We start from the raw sequence: 18,903 nt of genomic DNA, 5'->3' as shown, positions 1-18,903 counted from the left end.
GTTAGGAAGGTCTGGATCAGACATGATGTGGTTGTTAGGAAGGTCTGGGTCAGACATTATGTGGTTGTTAGGAAGGTCTGGGTCAGACATGATGTGGTTGTTAGGGAGGTCTGGGTCAGACATGATGTGGTCGTTAAGAAGGTCTGGGTCAGACATGATGTGGTTGTTAGGGAGGTCTGGGTCAGACATGATGTGGTTGTTAGGAAGGTCTGGGTCAGACATGATGTGGTTGTTAGGAAGGTCTGGGTCAGACATGATCTGGTCGTTAGGAAGGTCTGGGTCAGACATGATGTGGTTGTTAGGAAGGTCTGGGTCAGACATGATGTGGTTGTTAGGGAGGTCTGGGTCAGACATGATGTGGTCGTTAAGAAGGTCAGGGTCAGACATGATGTGGTTGTTAGGGAGGTCTGGGTCAGACATGATGTGGTTGTTAGGGAGGTCTGGGTCAGACATGATGTGGTTGTTAGGAAGGTCTGGGTCAGACATGATGTGGTTGTTAGGGAGGTCTGGGTCAGACATGATGTGGTTGTTAGGGAGGTCTGGGTCAGACATGATGTGGTTGTTAGGGAGGTCTGGGTCAGACATGATGTGGTCGTTAGGAAGGACTGGGTCAGACATGATGATGTGGTCGTTAGGAAGGTCTGGGTCAGACATGATGTGGTCGTTAGGAAGGTCTGGGTCAGACATGATGTGGTTGTTAGGGAGGTCTGGGTCAGACATGATGATGTGGTCGTTAGGAAGGTCTGGGTCAGACATGATTTGGTTGTTAGGAAGAGGGTCCCTGGTTCGAGTCCAGGTTGGGGCGAGGAGAGTCACGGAAGCCATACTGTTACATGAGCAAGCAAGCAAGCAAGCAAGCAAGCACTCACACAAACACACACACACACACACACACACACACACACACACACACACACACACACACACACACACACACACACACACACACACACACACACACACACACACACACACACACACACACACACACACACACACACACACACACACACACGCCAGCAGTACCCCCTTGCTGTGACTGTGAAAACCCCAGGATGAGAATGTCAGCTGATGTCTTTGTTATACTATACTACCTACCACATCATCACGACTGAACCAGACCTTGCTACCTACCACATCATCACGACTGACCCAGCCCTTCCTACCTACCACCACATGTCTGACCCAGCCCTTCCTACCTACCACCACATGTCTGACCCAGCCCTTCCTCCCACCACATGTCTGACCCAGCCCTTCCTCCCACCACATGTCTGACCCAGCCCTTCCTCCCTACCACCACATGTCTGACCCAGCCCTTCCTCCCACCACATGTCTGACCCAGCCCTTCCTTCCTCCCACCACATGTCTGACCCAGCCCTTCCTACCTACCACCACATGTCTGACCCAGCCCTTCCTCCCACCACATGTCTGACCCAGCCCTTCCTCCCACCACATGTCTGACCCAGCCCTTCCTCCCTACCACCACATGTCTGACCCAGCCCTTCCTCCCCCCACATGTCTGACCCAGCCCTTCCTCCCACCACATGTCTGACCCAGCCCTTCCTCCCTACCACCACATGTCTGACCCAGCCCTTCCTCCCCCCACATGTCTGACCCAGCCCTTCCTCCCACCACATGTCTGACCCAGCCCTTCCTCCCTACCACCACATGTCTGACCCAGCCCTTCCTCCCACCACATGTCTGACCCAGCCCTTCCTCCCACCACATGTCTGACCCAGCCCTTCCTTCCTCCCACCACATGTCTGACCCAGCCCTTCCTCCCACCACATGTCTGACCCAGCCCTTCCTCCCTACCACCACATGTCTGACCCAGCCCTTCCTCCCACCACATGTCTGACCCAGCCCTTCCTCCCACCACATGTCTGACCCAGCCCTTCCTACCACCACATGTCTGACCCAGCCCTTCCTCCCCACATGTCTGACCCAGCCCTTCCTCCCACCACATGTCTGACCCAGCCCTTCCTCCCTACCACCACATGTCTGACCCAGCCCTTCCTCCCTACCACCACATGTCTGACCCAGCCCTTCCTCCCACCACATGTCTGACCCAGCCCTTCCTCCCACCACATGTCTGACCCAGCCCTTCCTCCCACCACATGTCTGACCCAGCCCTTCCTACCACCACATGTCTGACCCAGCCCTTCCTCCCCACATGTCTGACCCAGCCCTTCCTCCCACCACATGTCTGACCCAGCCCTTCCTCCCTACCACCACATGTCTGACCCAGCCCTTCCTCCCTCCCACCACATGTCTGACCCAGCCCTTCCTCCCTCCCACCACATGTCTGACCCAGCCCTTCCTCCCTACCACCACATGTCTGACCCAGCCCTTCCTCCCTCCCACCACATGTCTGACCCAGCCCTTCCTCCCTCCCACCACATGTCTGACCCAGCCCTTCCTTCCTCCCACCACATGTCTGACCCAGCCCTTCCTCCCACCACATGTCTGACCAAGCCCTTCCTCCCTCCCACCACATGTCTGACCCAGCCCTTCCTTCCTCCCACCACATGTCTGACCCAGCCCTTCCTCCCACCACATGTCTGACCCAGCCCTTCCTCCCCACATGTCTGACCCAGCCCTTCCTCCCACCACATGTCTGACCCAGCCCTTCCTCCCACCACATGTCTGACGCAGCCCTTCCTCCCACCACATGTCTGACGCAGCCCTTCCTCCCACCACATGTCTGACCCAGCCCTTTCTCCCACCACATGTCTGACCCAGCCCTTCCTCCCTACCACCACATGTCTGACCCAGCCCTTCCTCCCCACATGTCTGACCCAGCCCTTCCTCCCTCCCACCACATGTCTGACCCAGCCCTTCCTCCCCACATGTCTGACCCAGCCCTTCCTCCCCACATGTCTGACCCAGCCCTTCCTCCCCACATGTCTGACCCAGCCCTTCCTCCCTCCCACCACATGTCTGACCCAGCCCTTCCTCCCCACATGTCTGACCCAGCCCTTCCTCCCACCACATGTCTGACCCAGCCCTTCCTCCCTCCCACCACATGTCTGACCCAGCCCTTCCTCCCCACATGTCTGACCCAGCCCTTCCTCCCTCCCACCACATGTCTGACCCAGCCCTTCCTACCTCCCACCACATGTCTGACCCAGCCCTTCCTCCCTCCCACCACATGTCTGACCCAGCCCTTCCTCCCCACATGTCTGACCCAGCCCTTCCTCCCCACATGTCTGACCCAGCCCTTCCTCCCCACATGTCTGACCCAGCCCTTCCTCCCACCACATGTCTGACCCAGCCCTTCCTCCCTACCACCACATGTCTGACCCAGCCCTTCCTCCGACCCACCACATGTCTGACCCAGCCCTTCCTCCCACCACATGTCTGACCCAGCCCTTCCTTCCTCCCACCACATGTCTGACCCAGCCCTTCCTCCCTACCACCACATGTCTGACCCAGCCCTTCCTCCCACCACATGTCTGACCCAGCCCTTCCTCCCACCACATGTCTGACCCAGCCCTTCCTCCCACCACATGTCTGACCCAGCCCTTCCTCCCACCACATGTCTGACCCAGCCCTTCCTCCCACCACATGTCTGACCCAGCCCTTCCTCCCACCACATGTCTGACCCAGCCCTTCCTCCCACCACATGTCTGACCCAGCCCTTCCTCCCACCACATGTCTGACCCAGCCCTTCCTCCCACCACATGTCTGACCCAGCCCTTCCTCCCACCACATGTCTGACCCAGCCCTTCCTCCCACCACATGTCTGACCCAGCCCTTCCTCCCACCACATGTCTGACCCAGCCCTTCCTTCCTCCCACCACATGTCTGACCCAGGCTCTTCCTTCCTCCCACCACATGTCTGACCCAGCCCTTCCTCCCACCACATGTCTGACCCAGCCCTTCCTTCCTCCCACCACATGTCTGACCCAGCCCTTCCTTCCTCCCCACATGTCTGACCCAGCCCTTCCTTCCTCCCCACATGTCTGACCCAGCCCTTCCTCCCACCACATGTCTGACCCAGCCCTTCCTCCCACCACATGTCTGACCCAGCCCTTCCTCCCACCACATGTCTGACCCAGCCCTTCCTTCCTCCCACCACATGTCTGACCCAGCCCTTCCTTCCTCCCACCACATGTCTGACCCAGCCCTTCCTACCTACCACCACATGTCTGACGCAGCCCTTCCTCCCACCACATGTCTGACCCAGCCCTTCCTCCCACCACATGTCTGACCCAGCCCTTCCTTCCTCCCCACATGTCTGACCCAGCCCTTCCTCCCACCACATGTCTGACCCAGCCCTTCCTTCCTCCCACCACATGTCTGACCCAGCCCTTCCTTCCACCACATGTCTGACCCAGCCCTTCCTTCCACCACATGTCTGACCCAGCCCTTCCTCCCACCACATGTCTGACCCAGCCCTTCCTTCCTCCCACCACATGTCTGACCCAGCCCTTCCTTCCACCACATGTCTGACCCAGCCCTTCCTTCCTCCCACCACATGTCTGACCCAGCCCTTCCTCCCACCACATGTCTGACCCAGCCCTTCCTTCCTCCCACCACATGTCTGACCCAGCCCTTCCTTCCTCCCACCACATGTCTGACCCAGCCCTTCCTCCCACCACATGTCTGACCCAGCCCTTCCTCCCACCACATGTCTGACCCAGCCCTTCCTCCCACCACATGTCTGACCCAGCCCTTCCTCCCACCACATGTCTGACCCAGCCCTTCCTTCCACCACATGTCTGACCCAGCCCTTCCTACCACCACATGTCTGACCCAGCCCTTCCTCCCACCACATGTCTGACCCAGCCATTCCTTCCACCACATGTCTGACCCAGCCCTTCCTCCCTACCACCACATGTCTGACCCAGCCCTTCCTCCCACCACATGTCTGACCCAGCCCTTCCTCCCACCACATGTCTGACCCAGCCCTTCCTACCACCACATGTCTGACCCAGCCCTTCCTTCCTCCCACCACATGTCTGACCCAGCCCTTCCTCCCTCCCACCACATGTCTGACCCAGCCCTTCCTCCCTCCCACCACATGTCTGACCCAGCCCTTCCTCCCTACCACATCATGTCTGAACCAGATGGGTTAGGGTTATCTAACAGGGTTACCTAACCCTAACCCTCGAAGCATCGTTAAAAAATCGCACCACAAAAGCCACGGCCCTTGCAGAGCAAGGGGAACAACTACTTATAGGTCTCAGAGCGAGTGACATCACTGATTGAAACGCTATTAGCGCGCACCACCGCTAACTAGCTAGCCATTTCACATCGGTTACACTCGCAACATGTGTGTGTGTGTGTTTGTTAATGTTGGTGCATGTCTGTGTGTGGCATCCTCACTAGCCCCCAGGTCTCATTATCTTGGCTCTCCTTCACCAGACTGCTCCCTGAGTCTTGGTTCTCCTTCACCAGACTGCTCCCTGAGTCTTGGCTCTCCTTCACCAGACTGCTCCCTGAGTCTTGACTCTCCTTCACCAGACTGCTCCCTGAGTCTTGGCTCTCCTTCACCAGACTGCTCCCTGAGTCTTGGCTCTCCTTCACCAGACCGCTCCCTGAGTCTTGGTTCTCCTTCACCAGACTGCTCCCTGAGTCTTGGCTCTCCTTCACCAGACTGCTCCCTGAGTCTTGACTCTCCTTCACCAGACTGCTCCCTGAGTCTTGGCTCTCCTTCACCAGACTGCTCCCTGAGTCTTGGCTCTCCTTCACCAGACTGCTCCCTGAGTCTTGGCTCTCCTTCACCAGACTGCTCCCTGAGTCTTGACTCTCCTTCACCAGACTGCTCCCTGAGTCTTGGCTCTCCTTCACCAGACGGCTCCCTGAGTCTTGGCTCTCCTTCACCAGACTGCTCCCTGAGTCTTGGCTCTCCTTCACCAGACTGCTCCCTGAGTCTTGGCTCTCCTTCACCAGACGGCTCCCTGAGTCTCTCCTTCACCAGACGGCTCCCTGAGTCTTGGCTCTCCTTCACCAGACTGCTCCCTGAGTCTCTCCTTCACCAGACTGCTCCCTGAGTCTTGGCTCTCCTTCACCAGACGGCTCCCTGAGTCTTGGCTCTCCTTCACCAGACTGCTCCCTGAGTCTTGGCTCTCCTTCACCAGACTGCTCCCTGAGTCTTGACTCTCCTTCACCAGACTGCTCCCTGAGTCTTGGCTCTCCTTCACCAGACTGCTCCCTGAGTCTTGGCTCTCCTTCACCAGACTGCTCCCTGAGTCTTGACTCTCCTTCACCAGACTGCTCCCTGAGTCTTGACTCTCCTTCACCAGACTGCTCCCTGAGTCTTGGCTCTCCTTCACCAGACTGCTCCCTGAGTCTTGGCTCTCCTTCACCAGACGGCTCCCTGAGTCTCTCCTTCACCAGACGGCTCCCTGAGTCTTGGCTCTCCTTCACCAGACTGCTCCCTGAGTCTCTCCTTCACCAGACTGCTCCCTGAGTCTTGGCTAAAGTCATGTTTTTATACAGCGTCCAGCTCAGTTATCAAAATCACAAGCTGAAATATGTGTCGTTTTCAACACCTTCCTAATATTGAGTTGCCCCCCCCCCTCCCCACCCCCCCATTCTTGATACACGGGAAACCCCAGCAGTGTTTCAGTTCTTGACACACTCAAACCGGTGTGCATTCAAAGGCACTTAAATCAATATTTTGTCTTTCCCATTCACCTTCTGAATGGCACACATACACCATCCATGTCTCAACACTAGCGGTTCTGGGGGGAGGGGGGGGGGGGGCAGTGCCCCTGTGACAACAATTTTGGAACCCCTTGTGGTCCCCCTAAATGTGGAGCATGAAATAATTTGTACATACCAAATTTTTGCTATCGTTCTTTTTATTTTATTTTTTACATCCGTTATTAATGTAACTGGCCCCTCTAGCAGTACAACTGGCCCCTCTAACAGTACAACTGGCCCCTCTAACAGCCCCTCTAACAGCCCCTCTAACAGCCCCTCTAACAGTACAACTGGCCTCTCTAACAGTACAACTGGCCCCTCTAACAGTACAACTGGCCTCTCTAACAGTACAACTGGCCCCTCTAACAGTACAACTGGCCCCTCTAACAGTACAACTGGCCCCTCTAACAGTACAACTGGCCCCTCTAACAGTACAACTGTCCCCTCTAACAGTACAACTGGCCTCTCTAACAGTACAACTGGCCCCTCTAACAGCCCCTCTAACAGTACAACTGGCCTCTCTAACAGTACAACTGGCCTCTCTAACAGTACAACTGGCCCATCTAACAGTACAACTGGCCTCTCTAACAGTACAACTGGCCCCTCTAACAGTACAACTGGCCCCTCTAACAGTACAACTGGCCCCTCTAACAGTACAGCTGGCCCCTCTAACAGTACAACTGGCCCCTCTAACAGTACAACTGGCCCCTCTAACAGTACAACTGGGCCCCTCTAACAGTACAACTGGGCCCCTCTAACATTACAAGTGGCCCCTCTAACAGCCCCTCTAACAGTACAACTGGCCCCTCTAACAGTACAACTGGCCCCTCTAACAGTAAAACTGGCCCCTCTAACAGTACAACTGGCCTCTCTAACAGTACAACTGGCCCCTCTAACAGTACAACTGGCCCCTCTGACAGTACAACTGGCCTCTCTAACAGTACAACTGGCCCCTCTAAAAGTACAACTGGCCCCTCTAACAGTACAACTGGCCTCTCTAACAGTACAACTGGCCCCTCTAACAGCCCCTCTAACAGTACAACTGGCCTCTCTAACAGTACAACTGGCCTCTCTAACAGTACAACTGGCCCATCTAACAGTACAACTGGCCTCTCTAACAGTACAACTGGCCCCTCTAACAGTACAACTGGCCCCTCTAACAGTAAAACTGGCCCCTCTAACAGTACAACTGGCCTCTCTAACAGTACAACTGGCCCCTCTAACAGTACAACTGGCCCCTCTAACAGTACAACTGGCCCCTCTAACAGTACAACTGGCCCCTCTAACAGTACAACTGTCCCCTCTAACAGTACAACTGGCCTCTCTAACAGTACAACTGGCCCCTCTAACAGCCCCTCTAACAGTACAACTGGCCTCTCTAACAGTACAACTGGCCTCTCTAACAGTACAACTGGCCCATCTAACAGTACAACTGGCCTCTCTAACAGTACAACTGGCCCCTCTAACAGTACAACTGGCCCCTCTAACAGTACAACTGGCCCCTCTAACAGTACAGCTGGCCCCTCTAACAGTACAACTGGCCCCTCTAACAGTACAACTGGCCCCTCTAACAGTACAACTGGGCCCCTCTAACAGTACAACTGGGCCCCTCTAACATTACAACTGGCCCCTCTAACAGCCCCTCTAACAGTACAACTGGCCCCTCTAACAGTACAACTGGCCCCTCTAACAGTAAAACTGGCCCCTCTAACAGTACAACTGGCCCCTCTAACAGACCCTCTAACAGTACAACTGGCCCCTCTAACAGTACAACTGGCCTCTCTAACAGTACAACTGGCCTCTCTAACAGTACAACTGGGCCCCTCTAACAGTACAACTGGGCCCCTCTAACAGTACAACTGGCCCCTCTAACAGTACAACTGGCCCCTCTAACAGTACAACTGGCCCCTCTAACAGTACAACTGGCCCCTCTAACAGTACAACTGGCCCCTCTAAAAGCCCCTCTAACAGTACAACTGGCCTCTCTAACAGTACAACTGGCCCCTCTAACAGTACAACTGGCCCCTCTAACAGTACAACTGGCCCCTCTAACAGTACAACTGGCCCCTCTAACAGCCCCTCTAACAGTACAACTGGCCCCTCTAACAGTACAACTGGCCCCTCTAACAGCCCCTCTAACAGTACAACTGGCCCATCTAACAGTACAACTGGCCCCTCTAACAGTACAACTGGCCCCTCTAACAGTACAACTGGCCTCTCTAACAGTACAACTGGCCTCTCTAACAGTACAACTGGCCTCTCTAACAGTACAACTGGCCCCTCTAACAGTACAACTGGCCCCTTTTACAGTACAATTGGCCCCTCTAACAGTACAACTGGCCTCTCTAACAGTACAACTGGCCTCTCTAACAGTACAACTGGCCTCTCTAACAGTACAACTGGCCCCTCTAACAGTACAACTGGCCTCTCTAACAGTACACCTGGCCCCTCTAGCAGTACAACTGGCCCCTCTAACAGTACAACTGGCCCCTCTAACAGTACAACTGGCCTCTCTAACAGTACAACTGGCCCCTCTAACAGTACAACTGGCCTCTCTAACAGTACAACTGGGCCCCTCTAACAGTACAACTGGCCCCTCTAACAGTACAACTGCCCCCCCCCCTCTAACAGTACAACTGGCCCCCCCTCTAACAGTACAACTGGCCCCCCCTCTAACAGTACAACTGGCCTCTCTAACAGTACAACTGGCCTCTCTAACAGTACAACTGGCCTCTCTAACAGTATAACTGGCCTCTCTAACAGTACAACTGGCCCCTCTAACAGTACAACTGGCCCCTCTAACAGTACAACTGGCCTCTCTAACAGTACAACTGGCCCCTCTAACAGCCCCTCTAACAGTACAACTGGCCTCTCTAACAGTACAACTGGCCCCTCTAACAGCCCCTCTAACAGTACAACTGGCCCCTCTAACAGTACAACTGGCCCCTCTAACAGTACAACTGCCCCCTCTAACAGTACAACTGGCCCCTCTAACAGTACAACTGGCCCCTCTAACAGTACAACTGGCCCCTCTAACAGTACAACTGGCCCCTCTAACAGTACAACTGGCCTCTCTAACAGTACAACTGGCCCCTCTAACAGCCCCTCTAACAGTACAACTGGCCCCTCTAACAGTACAACTGGCCCCTCTAACAGTACAACTGGCCCCTCTAACAGTACAACTGGCCTTTCTAACAGTACACCTGGCCCCTCTAACAGTACAACTGGCCCCTCTAACAGTACAACTGGCCTCTCTAACAGTACAACTGGCCCCTCTAACAGTACAACTGGCCCATCTAACAGTACAACTGGCCTCTCTAACAGTACAACTGGCCCCTCTAACAGTACAACTGGCCCCTCTAACAGTACAACTGGCCCCTCTAACAGTACAACTGGCCCCTCTAACAGTACAACTGGCCCCTCTAACAGTACAACTGGCCTCTCTAACAGTACAACTGGCCCCTCTAACAGTACAACTGGCCCCTCTAACAGTACAACTGGGCCCCTCTAACAGTACAACTGGGCCCCTCTAACATTACAACTGGCCCCTCTAACAGCCCCTCTAACAGTACAACTGGCCCCTCTAACAGTACAACTGGCCCCTCTAACAGTAAAACTGGCCCCTCTAACAGTACAACTGGCCTCTCTAACAGTACAACTGGCCCCTCGAACAGTACAACTGGCCCCTCTGACAGTACAACTGGCCTCTCTAACAGTACAACTGGCCCCTCTAACAGTACAACTGGCCCCTCTAAAAGTACAACTGGCCCCTCTAACAGTACAACTGGCCTCTCTAACAGTACAACTGGCCCCTCTAACAGTACAACTGGCCCCTCTAACAGTACAACTGGCCCCTCTAACAGTACAACTGGCCTCTCTAACAGCCCCTCTAACAGCCCCTCTAACAGCCCCTCTAACAGTACAACTGGCCCCTCTAACAGTACAACTGGCCTCTCTAACAGCCCCTCTAACAGCCCTTCTAACAGCCCCTCTAACAGTACAACTGGCCCCTCTAACAGTTCAACTGGCCCCTCTAACAGTACAACTGGCCCCTCTAACAGTACAACTGGCCCCTCTAACAGTACAACTGGCCTCTCTAACAGTACAACTGGCCCCTCTAACAGTACAACTGGCCTCTCTACCAGCCCCTCTAACAGTACAACTGGCCCCTCTAACAGCCCCTCTAACAGTACAACTGGCCCCTCTAACAGTACAACTGGCCCCTCTAACAGTACAACTGGCCCCTCTAACAGTACAACTGGCCCCTCTAACAGTACAACTGGCCTCTCTAACAGTACAACTGGCCTCTCTAACAGTACAACTGGCCCCTCTAACAGTACAACTGGCCCCTCTAACAGTACAACTGGCCCCTCTAACAGTACAACTGGCCCCTCTAACAGTACAACTGGCCTCTCTAACAGTACAACTGGCCCCTCTAACAGTACAACTGGCCCCTCTAACAGTACAACTGGCCTCTCTAACAGCCCCTCTAACAGTACAACTGGCCCCTCTAACAGCCCCTCTAACAGTACAACTGGCCCCTCTAACAGTACAACTGGCCTCTCTAACAGTACAACTGGCCTCTCTAACAGTACAACTGGGCCCCTCTAACAGTACAACTGGGCCCCTCTAACAGTACAACTGGCCCCTCTAACAGTACAACTGGCCCCTCTAACAGTACAACTGGCCCCTCTAACAGTACAACTGGCCCCTCTAACAGTACAACTGGCCTCTGTAACAGCCCCTCTAACAGTACAACTGGCCTCTCTAACAGTACAACTGGCCCCTCTAACAGTACAACTTGCCCCTCTAACAGTACAACTGGCCTCTCTAACAGTACAACTGGCCCCTCTAACAGTACAACTGGCCCCTCTAACAGTACAACTGGCCCCTCTAACAGCCCCTCTAACAGTACAACTGGCCCCTCTAACAGTACAACTGGCCCCTCTAACAGCCCCTCTAACAGTACAACTGGCCCATCTAACAGTACAACTGGCCCCTCTAACAGTACAACTGGCCCCTCTAACAGTACAACTGGCCTCTCTAACAGTACAACTGGCCTCTCTAACAGTACAACTGGCCCCTCTAACAGTACAACTGGCCCCTTTTACAGTACAATTGGCCCCTCTAACAGTACAACTGGCCTCTCTAACAGTACAACTGGCCTCTCTAACAGTACAACTGGCCTCTCTAACAGTACAACTGGCCCCTCTAACAGTACAACTGGCCTCTCTAACAGTACAACTGGCCCCTCTAGCAGTACAACTGGCCCCTCTAACAGTACAACTGGCCCCTCTAACAGTACAACTGGCCTCTCTAACAGTACAACTGGCCCCTCTAACAGTACAACTGGCCTCTCTAACAGTACAACTGGGCCCCTCTAACAGTACAACTGGCCCCTCTAACAGTACAACTGCCCCCCCCCCTCTAACAGTACAACTGGCCCCCCCTCTAACAGTACAACTGGCCCCCCCTCTAACAGTACAACTGGCCTCTCTAACAGTACAACTGGCCTCTCTAACAGTACAACTGGCCTCTCTAACAGTATAACTGGCCTCTCTAACAGTACAACTGGCCCCTCTAACAGTACAACTGGCCCCTCTAACAGTACAACTGGCCTCTCTAACAGTACAACTGGCCCCTCTAACAGCCCCTCTAACAGTACAACTGGCCTCTCTAACAGTACAACTGGCCCCTCTAACAGCCCCTCTAACAGTACAACTGGCCCCTCTAACAGTACAACTGGCCCCTCTAACAGTACAACTGCCCCCTCTAACAGTACAACTGGCCCCTCTAACAGTACAACTGGCCCCTCTAACAGTACAACTGGCCCCTCTAACAGTACAACTGGCCCCTCTAACAGTACAACTGGCCTCTCTAACAGTACAACTGGCCCCTCTAACAGCCCCTCTAACAGTACAACTGGCCCCTCTAACAGTACAACTGGCCCCTCTAACAGTACAACTGGCCCCTCTAACAGTACAACTGGCCTTTCTAACAGTACACCTGGCCCCTCTAACAGTACAACTGGCCCCTCTAACAGTACAACTGGCCTCTCTAACAGTACAACTGGCCCCTCTAACAGTACAACTGGCCCATCTAACAGTACAACTGGCCTCTCTAACAGTACAACTGGCCCCTCTAACAGTACAACTGGCCCCTCTAACAGTACAACTGGCCCCTCTAACAGTACAACTGGCCCCTCTAACAGTACAACTGGCCTCTCTAACAGTACAACTGGCCCCTCTAACAGTACAACTGGCCCCTCTAACAGTACAACTGGGCCCCTCTAACAGTACAACTGGGCCCCTCTAACATTACAACTGGCCCCTCTAACAGCCCCTCTAACAGTACAACTGGCCCCTCTAACAGTACAACTGGCCCCTCTAACAGTAAAACTGGCCCCTCTAACAGTACAACTGGCCTCTCTAACAGTACAACTGGCCCCTCGAACAGTACAACTGGCCCCTCTGACAGTACAACTGGCCTCTCTAACAGTACAACTGGCCCCTCTAACAGTACAACTGGCCCCTCTAAAAGTACAACTGGCCCCTCTAACAGTACAACTGGCCTCTCTAACAGTACAACTGGCCCCTCTAACAGTACAACTGGCCCCTCTAACAGTACAACTGGCCCCTCTAACAGTACAACTGGCCTCTCTAACAGCCCCTCTAACAGCCCCTCTAACAGCCCCTCTAACAGTACAACTGGCCTCTCTAACAGCCCCTCTAACAGCCCTTCTAACAGCCCCTCTAACAGTACAACTGGCCCCTCTAACAGTTCAACTGGCCCCTCTAACAGTACAACTGGCCCCTCTAACAGTACAACTGGCCCCTCTAACAGTACAACTGGCCTCTCTAACAGTACAACTGGCCCCTCTAACAGTACAACTGGCCTCTCTACCAGCCCCTCTAACAGTACAACTGGCCCCTCTAACAGCCCCTCTAACAGTACAACTGGCCCCTCTAACAGTACAACTGGCCCCTCTAACAGTACAACTGGCCCCTCTAACAGTACAACTGGCCCCTCTAACAGTACAACTGGCCTCTCTAACAGTACAACTGGCCTCTCTAACAGTACAACTGGCCCCTCTAACAGTACAACTGGCCCCTCTAACAGTACAACTGGCCCCTCTAACAGTACAACTGGCCCCTCTAACAGTACAACTGGCCTCTCTAACAGTACAACTGGCCCCTCTAACAGTACAACTGGCCCCTCTAACAGTACAACTGGCCTCTCTAACAGCCCCTCTAACAGTACAACTGGCCCCTCTAACAGCCCCTCTAACAGTACAACTGGCCCCTCTAACAGTACAACTGGCCTCTCTAACAGTACAACTGGCCTCTCTAACAGTACAACTGGGCCCCTCTAACAGTACAACTGGGCCCCTCTAACAGTACAACTGGCCCCTCTAACAGTACAACTGGCCCCTCTAACAGTACAACTGGCCCCTCTAACAGTACAACTGGCCCCTCTAACAGTACAACTGGCCTCTGTAACAGCCCCTCTAACAGTACAACTGGCCTCTCTAACAGTACAACTGGCCCCTCTAACAGTACAACTTGCCCCTCTAACAGTACAACTGGCCCCTCTAACAGTACAACTGGCCCCTCTAACAGTACAACTGGCCCATCTAACAGTACAACTGGCCTCTCTAACAGTACAACTGGCCCCTCTAACAGTACAACTGGCCCCTCTAACAGTACAACTGGCCCCTCTAACAGTACAACTGGCCTCTCTAACAGTACAACTGGCCCCTCTAACAGTACAACTGGCCCCTCTAACAGTACAACTGGGCCCCTCTAACAGTACAACTGGGCCCCTCTAACATTACAACTGGCCCCTCTAACAGCCCCTCTAACAGTACAACTGGCCCCTCTAAAAGTACAACTGGCCCCTCTAAAAGTACAACTGGCCCCTCTAACAGTAAAACTGGCCCCTCTAACAGTACAACTGGCCCCTCGAACAGTACAACTGGCCCCTCTAACAGTACAACTGGCCTCTCTAACAGTACAACTGGCCTCTCTAACAGTACAACTGGCCCCTCTAACAGTACAACTGGCCCCTCTAACAGTACAACTGGCCCCTCTAACAGTACAACCTGCCCCTCTAACAGTACAACTGGCCCCTCTAACAGTACAACTGGCTTCTCTAACAGTACAACTGGCCCCTCTAACAGTACAACTGGCCTCTCTAACAGTACAACTGGGCCCCTCTAACAGTACAACTGGCCCCTCTAACAGTACAACTGGCCCCCCCTCTAACAGTACAACTGCCCCCCCCTCTAACAGTACAACTGGCCCCCCCTCTAACAGTACAACTGGCCTCTCTAACAGTACAACTGGCCCCTCTAACAGTACAACTGGCCTCTCTAACAGTACAACTGGCCTCTCTAACAGTACAACTGGCCCCTCTAACAGTACAACTGGCCCCTCTAACAGTACAACTGGCCCCTCTAACAGCCCCTCTAACAGTACAACTGGCCCCTCTAACAGTACAACTGGCCTCTCTAACAGTACAACTGGCCCCTGTAACAGCCCCTCTAACAGTACAACTGGCCCCTCTAACAGTACAACTGGCCTCTCTAACAGTACAACTGGCCCCTGTAACAGCCCCTCTAACAGTACAACTGGCCCCTCTAACAGTACAACTGGCCGTTCTAACAGTACAACTGGCCCCTCTAACAGTACAACTGGCCCCTCTAACAGTACAACTGGCCCCTCTAACAGTACAACGGGCCCCTCTAACAGTACAACTGTCCTCTCTAACAGTACAACTGGCCCCTCTAACAGTACAAGTGGCCCCTCTAACAGTACAACTGGCCCCTCTAACAGTACAACTGGCCCCTCTAACAGTACAACTGGCCCCTCTAACAGTACAACTGGCCCCTCTAACAGCCCCTCTAACAGTACAACTGGCCTCTCTAACAGTACAACTGGCCCCTCTAACAGTACAACTGGCCCCTCTAACAGTACAACTGGCCCCTCTAACAGCCCCTCTAACAGTACAACTGGCCTCTGTAACAGTACAACTGGCCCCTCTAACAGTACAACTGGCCTCTCTAACAGTACAACTGGCCCCTCTAACAGTACAACTGGCCCATCTAACAGTACAACTGGCCTCTCTAACAGTACAACTGGCCCCTCTAACAGTACAACTGGCCCCTCTAACAGTACAACTGGCCCCTCTAACAGTACAACTGGCCCCTCTAACAGTACAACTGGCCCCTCTAACAGCCCCTCTAACAGTACAACTGGCCCCTCTAACAGTACAACTGGCCCCTCTAACAGCCCCTCTAACAGTACAACTGGCCCCTCTGAGAGTACAACTGGCCCCTCTAACATTACAATGGGCCCCTCTAACAGTACAACTGGCCCCTCTAACAGTACAACTGGCCCCTCTAACAGCCCCTCTAACAGTACAACTGGCCCCTCTGAGAGTACAACTGGCCCCTCTAACAGTACAACGGGCCCCTCTAGCAGTACAACTGGCCCCTCTAACAGTACAACTGCCCCCTCTAACAGCCCCTCTAACAGTACAACTGGCCTCTCTAACAGTACAACTGGCCCCTCTAACAGTACAATTGGCCCCTCTAACAGCCCCTCTAACAGTACAACTGGCCCCTCTAACAGTACAACTGGCCCCTCTAACAGTACAACGGGCCCCTCTAACAGCCCCTCTAACAGTACAACTGGCCCCTCTAACAGTACAACCGGCCCCTCTAACAGCCCCTCTAACAGTACAACTGGCCCCTCTAACAGTACAACTGGCCCCTCTAACAGTACAACTGGCCCCTCTAACAGTACAACTGGCCCATCTAACAGTACAACTGGCCTCTCTAACAGTACAACTGGCCTCTCTAACAGTACAACTGGGCCCCTCTAACAGTACAACTGGGCCCCTCTAACAGTACAACTGGCCCCTCTAACAGTACAACTGGCCCCTCTAACAGTACAACTGGCCCCTCTAACAGTACAACTGGCCTCTCTAACAATACAACTGGCCCCTCTAACAGTACAACTGGCCCCTCTAACAGTACAACTGGCCCCTCTAACAGTACAACTGGCCTCTCTAACAGCCCCTCTAACAGCCCCTCTAACAGCCCCTCTAACAGTACAACTGGCCCCTCTAACAGTACAACTGGCCTCTCTAACAGCCCCTCTAACAGCCCCTCTAACAGCCCCTCTAACAGTACAACTGGCCCCTCTAACAGTTCAACTGGCCCCTCTAACAGTTCAACTGGCCCCTCTAACAGTACAACTGGCCCCTCTAACAGTACAACTGGCCCCTCTAACAGTACAACTGGCCTCTCTAACAGTACAACTGGCCCCTCTAACAGTACAACTGGCCTCTCTAACAGCCCCTCTAACAGTACAACTGGCCCCTCTAACAGTACAACTGGCCTCTCTAACAGTACAACTGGCCCCTCTAACAGTACAACTGGCCCATCTAACAGTACAACTGGCCTCTCTAACAGTACAACTGGCCCCTCTAACAGTACAACTGGCCCCTCTAACAGTACAACTGGCCCCTCTAACAGTACAACTGGCCCCTCTAACAGTACAACTGGCCCCTCTAACAGTACAACTGGCCCCTCTAACAGTACAACTGGCCCCTCTAACAGCCCCTCTAACAGTACAACTGGCCCCTCTGAGAGTACAACTGGCCCCTCTAACAGTACAACGGGCCCCTCTAACAGTACAACTGGCCCCTCTAACAGTACAACTGGCCCCTCTAACAGCCCCTCTAACAGTACAACTGGCCCCTCTGAGAGTACAACTGGCCCCTCTAACAGTACAACGGGCCCCTCTAGCAGTACAACTGGCCCCTCTAACAGTACAACTGGCCCCTCTAACAGCCCCTCTAACAGTACAACTGGCCTCTCTAACAGTACAACTGGCCCCTCTAACAGTACAATTGGCCCCTCTAACAGCCCCTCTAACAGTACAACTGGCCCCTCTAACAGTACAACTGGCCCCTCTAACAGTACAACTGGCCCCTCTAACAGTACAACTGGCCCCTCTAACAGTACAACTGGCCCCTCTAACAGTACAACTAGCCCCTCTAACAGCCCCTCTAACAGTACAACTGGCCCCTCTAACAGTACAACTGGCCCCTCTAACAGTACAACTGGCCCCTCTAACAGTACAACTGGCCTCTCTAACAGTACAACTGGCCTCTCTAACAGTACAACTGGCCTCTCTAACAGTACAACTGGCCCCTCTAACAGTACAACTGGCCCCTCTAACAGTACAACTGGCCCCTCTAACAGTACAACCTGCCCCTCTAACAGTACAACTGGCCCCTCTAACAGTACAACTGGCCTCTCTAACAGTACAACTGGCCCCTCTAACAGTACAACTGGCCTCTCTAACAGTACAACTGGGCCCCTCTAACAGTACAACTGGCCCCTCTAACAGTACAACTGGCCCCCCCTCTAACAGTACAACTGCCCCCCCCTCTAACATTACAACTGGCCCCCCCTCTAACAGTACAACTGGCCTCTCTAACAGTACAACTGGCCCCTCTAACAGTACAACTGGCCTCTCTAACAGTACAACTGGCCTCTCTAACAGTACAACTGGCCCCTCTAACAGTACAACTGGCCCCTCTAACAGTACAACTGGCCCCTCTAACAGCCCCTCTAACAGTACAACTGGCCCCTCTAACAGTACAACTGGCCTCTCTAACAGTACAACTGGCCCCTCTAACAGCCCCTCTAACAGTACAACTGGCCTCTCTAACAGTACAACTGGCCCCTGTAACAGCCCCTCTAACAGTACAACTGGCCCCTCTAACAGTACAACTGGCCGTTCTAACAGTACAACTGGCCCCTCTAACAGTACAACTGGCCCCTCTAACAGTACAACTGGCCCCTCTAACAGTACAACGGGCCCCTCTAACAGTACAACTGTCCTCTCTAACAGTACAACTGGCCCCTCTAACAGTACAAGTGGCCCCTCTAACAGTACAACTGGCCCCTCTAACAGTACAACTGGCCCCTCTAACAGTACAACTGGCCCCTCTAACAGTACAACTGGCCCCTCTAACAGCCCCTCTAACAGTACAACTGGCCTCTCTAACAGTACAACTGGCCCCTCTAACAGTACAACTGGCCCCTCTAACAGTACAACTGGCCCCTCTAACAGCCCCTCTAACAGTACAACTGGCCTCTGTAACAGTACAACTGGCCCCTCTAACAGCACAACTGGCCTCTCTAACAGTACAACTGGCCCCTCTAACAGTACA

Source organism: Salvelinus fontinalis, chromosome 20 (assembly GCF_029448725.1).
Source record: "Salvelinus fontinalis isolate EN_2023a chromosome 20, ASM2944872v1, whole genome shotgun sequence".
Lineage (NCBI taxonomy): Eukaryota > Metazoa > Chordata > Actinopteri > Salmoniformes > Salmonidae > Salvelinus > Salvelinus fontinalis.
This window is presented reverse-complemented; position numbering follows the sequence as displayed.